The sequence below is a fragment of the Grammomys surdaster genome, unplaced genomic scaffold (genome assembly GCF_004785775.1).
Source record: "Grammomys surdaster isolate TR1022 unplaced genomic scaffold, NIH_TR_1.0 129, whole genome shotgun sequence".
NCBI lineage: Eukaryota > Metazoa > Chordata > Mammalia > Rodentia > Muridae > Grammomys > Grammomys surdaster.
This window is the reverse complement of record NW_021604587.1, coordinates 17,972,070-17,978,069: the sequence shown is the minus strand read 5'-3', so window position 1 is coordinate 17,978,069 and position 6,000 is coordinate 17,972,070.

The following is a 6,000-nucleotide window of genomic DNA, read 5'->3' as shown; positions in this document are numbered from 1 at the left end:
TACAGACAAGAATATGTTGAAAGTCAAGCAAACACACAATATTTGCTCTGTGATTTTTGTGGTACTTCCATACAGGTACTTCTCTGACAACTCGACAAACTGTGAGATGAGACTTGGAGACCAGATGAGTAGATGTTTCAAAAAACTTAAAACAGGAGAATTACCATGAGTTCAAGGCCAACCTGGGCTACATAATGAGTTCCAGGCCAACCTGAGCCACAGTATGTTGACTGATGAGCAACCTGGGATCCACATTGGTAGAGGTCAACGGGGCCGGAGTAGACAGGGAACAGCCTAGCCCTGCTGAAAGCCTTGTGACAGCCCAGAGGGTGGGGGCATGCACAGCCTTGGAACTAAACTCAGCAGAACAATGTTTGTATTTCAAAGACGGCTTGTCTCCCATGCAACTCTTTTTCCCTTGGTGCTTTCCAGCTGACCCGAGATAGAGCTTTAATGGGCCAAATCTCTAGAGATGTTCTAGCCCTGACCGGCCTCGCTAAGACTTTACATGATGAGACTTGGGCTTTCTATTTCCTTTAAGTCACTCCATCCCCTGAAGACCTTCTGCTTTCTTTTTTTTGTTTTGTTTTTTGTTTTTTGAGACAGGGTTTCTCTGTGTAGCCATGGCTGTCCTGGAACTCACTCTGTAGACCAGGCTGGCCTCGAACTCAGAAATCTGCCTGCCTCTGCCTCCCAAGTGCTGGGATTAAAGGCGTGTGCCACCACCGCCCGGCTGACCTTCTGCTTTCATAAAAGCTCTGAACAGAGATAGATGAGGGATCTGGTCTTCCTCACACCCAAGCCCCCTCCCTTTATTGCAGAGGTTGCTAAGCCAATGTCAAGGCTCAGCCTAAGATTTCTAGGCTTTGCAAGCCAGGAGGCTTTGTTGTAGCTATTCAACTTTGATCCTACAGCATTGAACTTAACATAGTACACAAACAGGGTGCAAGCTGCACTCGGGAGAGTGGGCCCTGCACCTTGCCTAGACAGGATGGTAGAGTTGGCCCTGGTGGCAGGGGCACAAGTAACCCAGCCCCCCGGGCATGAGCTTGGGAGAGCTGGCCCTGCCACTTACCTTCTGTGAGGTGGCATGGTGGGAGGGGCAATGCCCCCTTCCTACCCACCTGAGGCTGTCAGGAGAGCTGGACCCAGGTCAGGTTGTGAGAGTCCCAGAGCTAACCCCACCCCTTTCCAGCTGCAGCACTCCAGAGAGCAGACTGGGCAGCAAACACAATAGAGCTGGTTCTGGTCCACTGGGTGCTGTTGAGCCGGCCTCAAGGACTTGAGAGCAGGAGAGCTGACCCTGACCCTTGCTGGCTGCATCATTGGATGAGCTAGCCAGGACAGCGCTTGGAGAGCTTGCCCTGGTGGTGCCGGTGTGGGAGAGAGGGTGGCTGACCAATTCAGCTGCCACCCAGATCCAGGGCTTTAAGTTGGCCCACCTCAACATCTACCTTTATCTATGAACTGCTGGAGCATTTGAAAGGTTTCATCCTGCAGATCCAAAGCTGCAGGATCTCCATGACACAGGGCGACAACAGGATATCTGAGAGGAGTCCCAATGAGGATCCAGTATTGATGGTCCAGCAGAAGCCAGAGGCCTCGAACCAGACCAAGGACTCACTGCAATGAACATTTGCAAGTAAAGATGTGTAGACAAAATGGCATACTGTGGGCACACTGTGACACACTACAGCTTCTCCAACAAGATTTTTTATGCTTTGTTTGGTTTTTTTATTTTCTTTTTGAGGGGTGGTTGCAAGAGCAGGGGGAAGATAAGAAGAAACGAGGAGATGAGTGAGACCAGGGTAATGTGATGTGAAACTCTCAAAGAATCAATACAAAGTTAGAAAAAACCAAAAAAGCAAAAAAAACAGACTGCCGTCCAAGTCTACCCAAGGTTACCCAAGCCAGGGTTAGAGTTGGCCAGCCCCCCCCCCCCCACAGAACAGCAAGTTAACTCAAATGCTAGAATTCAGCTCAAACCAGAGGTAAGGTCAATAAACTCCCAGCTTGTGTCAGTGATTCTAGATTGAACCATGATTCAATCCTGGGCTAGATCATAACATTGATATTAAATTAAATCCTAACCTTTATCCTCAAACCAAGCCCTGGCTAGTACCAAACTGAATCCATATTGACACCGCCCCTTGGACCAACTCTCCACAGACAACTCTGACACCAAATTATATATAGTTCCCACTTCACACAGGATCTGATTCTAACCTCTTGATTGAATCCTGACCCTAGACTGAGCCCTAGCCTCAGGTAGACCTGGTTCTAGGTCTGTGCTTCACTATTCTCTCAAAATCGGTACTTTACACCGGAACCCATACCTGCTGTCCCAGTCACTGGCTGAAAATGACTATCTTCCTGGGCCAAGTCTCTAAGCATTGCCCTCCTTTCTCTAGGAGGACATGGGGCTGAAATACTGAAGAAACATGCTGCCTCCCCTGCCTGCCCCCATCCTTCTCACCAAGAGAAACCATGTCTGCAGTGTAGCCCTCACAGAGGGACTTAGTCAGGGCTTCTGTTGCTGTGATAAACACCATGACCAAAGGGACATGGGGACAAAGTGTTTATGTCAGCTCACTGTTCCACATCACAGCCCATCAGTGAGGGAAGTCAAGGCTGAAACTGAAGGAGAACAAGAACTTGGAGGCAGGAAATAAAGCAAGGAACGTGAAGGAGTGCTGCTTACTTGCTCTCTCTGCTTGCTCAGCCCAGGACCACTAGCCCAGGGGTGGTACTGTCCACAGTGAGCCGGGTCCTTCCACATCAATCATTAATCAAGGAGATGTCCCACAGACTTCTCCCAGAACAATCCAATCGAGGGAACTCCTCATGAGTCTCTCTTCCAGGTATGTCTAGGTTTGTAGCAAACCAACCAGCACACAGACCATCTCAGCAGGCCTGTCCCTTCTGTCATATGGGTCCCTTTCTCTGATATATGTCCCCAAAGAGAGAGAAACTGTGAAAGTACCATCCCCTCCACAGCAGGAGTCATTGCACAGCAGCGGAAGAGGTCTCCTGGATCCTCAACACCTCATCCTGAAGCTCAGCGGCTCTGGGTTCCCAGGAAGCCATACAGAGGTGGAATTTAGGATACAAGATATTGACTAAGGAGTAACCTGGAGTCCAACACACATGGCCAGGGTTGGAAGAGCTAGACTGAGCAGACAGAGGAGATGAACCGTGATGTTCAGCCCTGTGACAGCACTGGGCAATACGTTCCTGTCACCTCACCTCAGGTAGCTCCGGAACTGGAATGGCTGTAGGAGTGGCCAGGTTGACTGGCAGGGCTGTGTTTCTCTGATGGAAGCCATTACTGATTTGCCTAGGAACATGACACTGAGCAGGAAGGGGCTCTACAACTGGGATGTCCCTAAACAAACAACTGCATTTACTGTCAGTGATACCTACCAGTGAGCAGTTTGTCCCACTGAAAGGAGTCTAGGCTGTGTCCGGTCCACACACTGCATGCTATGTAAGTCCAAGGACAAGACAGTGACATATGTCCCTCACATACTCTCTAACCAGTAGAGACAGGTGTCTAATCAGGACATTTTCCACAGTATGCCACACAGTGTGAGAAATAAAAGTAAACGCATAAACAAATCATTGAATAAATCAACTAATTGAATTTAGTGCTGAATGCCAAAAAGAGAACAACAGTGACAGCCCCTCCCTTAATGTGACAGCCCTAGTTTTAGAGAAAAGAGCCAGAGAAAGACTCTCTGAGAAGGCTGGGGCCTCAATTACGATAAAAGCAGTGATTGAACTAGTGTGCATGCTGGGAGCTTCTTCAGGATCCTTACAAATGTTCATCTTTCCTGTATAGCAGCTCTATAGAGAAGGCTTTATTGTACTCTCTTTGCAAATGAGGGGAAAAAAAGTCGAGTAGAAAACGGCTGTCACTTGCACACAGTCACACAGAACCTATGATGCCTAATCCTGTGTTTTATGTTTAAATTACTATGTTTAAGAGATCTATAAAACAAAAATGTCTCTACCCTGTAAGCCCCACTTGCCCAAGGACAGATAACTTCCTGGAACCCTGGAGGCTGTAGTTCATGTAAGATAACAAGCCTTGTGTTTCTGCTTCTGTAAACAAGCTTGGTTGCCCCAAAGGCACAGGATGTGTGCTTGATCACAAGTGGGCAAGATGTCAGGATGTGTGCTTGTCTCTGATTACAAAAAGGCAGGAAGTATGTAGCCTAGTGAGTTTTGCCTTTATACCCCACCCCACCCCACACCCCTGACTAATGTAGTTTGGCATATTCTGAGCATGTGTTTCAGGTATGAACCTAGCCAGTATCCATGGTCCTGGCCATATTTTATAAAGCCTCTTATTTGTTAAAAATTTATTGTCAGATTGGTAAATCTCTGAGCAACCCCAGACCCATAACACACCTAAGAGGCAGTCTGTGGTATCAGAAGCTTGCTTCATGTGAAGAGCCAGCTGTACAAAGATCTAGGAAAGTTTCAGGCAGAGGAAAGTTTAGGGTTTGCCTTAGTTTCCTGTTACTACAACAAAAATACCAGAGATAACCAACACACACACACACACACACACACACACACACACACACACACACACACACACACAGTAGCTTACAAACATCTGTAACTACAGTTCCAGAGGCTCAATACCCTCTTAGACCTCCACGGGAAATAAGCATGCACACAGTACACAGGCATACATGTAATCAAAACACCCATACACATTAAGACAAAATAAAATATAAAAAATTTAAAAAAGGGAACGCTCATCTTGGCTGGTGGTTTGGTGATTTCCCTTCATGCTCATTTGACCTCACTGTTCCTGGGCCCAGGCCAAGCCACTGCATCATGAGAAGGAACCCATGGTGGATCAAAATTCCTTATCCATGGTGACCAGAAAGTGAAAAGGTGGTAAGGAGAGAGACCAGGTCTCATCCACTTTGGAGGTCTGCCAGATTTTCAACAAAGCGGCACACCTTAAAAGCTGCGATGGTGCTGTGGCAATCTCACACAGGGCTATCTGGATAGCAAGGACTATCTGGGATAGCAATTTTCCCCAGAGAGACTCTTAGGAAAACTCTGATCTCAACAGCCCCTACCTCTTCCCCAGGCTGAGAACCTCTAAGCCTTCTATAGTGTGCCCCAGCACAGCCCAGGCAGAGTATCCTGACCCAGATAGCCATGTGCCAGAACTTTGCCCTTAGAGATTAGAGTGGAGGAAATGTGCAAAGGGTGTTAGAGATGTTGCTGATGATGGCAGAACCCTCACTAATGTCCCAGCTATGTGACATCTGCCATGACACATTTGCTGTCTTCAAAGCAACCTATCATTTCAGGCTTAAAGTAATAACAAAATGCTCATGCATCTGAACTCTGGATGGAGTTTGGAGGGGAAAGCTGCTCTCTGCTCAACTCAGCTCAGCCACCACTGGGGCAGGGCAGACAACCGTCCCCCACCCCACTGCATCCCAAGCTGAACACACCCACGATCCTTCCACATGTCCTAGGCTTCCTCACAGCATGGCAACTGGTTGCCCAAAGGCAGTCTTTCAAGAGGATACTCTCTTTACTCAGTCTGAACTTTTGCCCCACCCAATACCTTCGACTGATAAGATAAAGCCCACCCACACTGAGAAGGGCTATCTATTTTTCTTAGTTTACTGACTCAAACCTCACCAGAGGCATCCAGAATGTTTGTTCAAAGTTCTAGGCACTCCAAGACCCAGTCAAGCTGACCCTGAGACACCACAGTGCTGCAGTTGGCTGTCTGCTATGTGGACCTGTAGAAGCCATGTTAGGCAGACAGACTCTTAGGCTTTGGAAAGCTGATTTGCACCAGCAGAGACATAGAAGGCTTTGAACAGTGTAACAAAAGCACTCCATGCTTCCCCACATGCCAAATTGGCAAGCTGCACTCTTATTTCTGTTTTACATCCCGGGGGTGTTGTTAGCCAGATTCTCACAGGGTAAGAGGTTCCCAGCAGAGGAGCAGCCAAT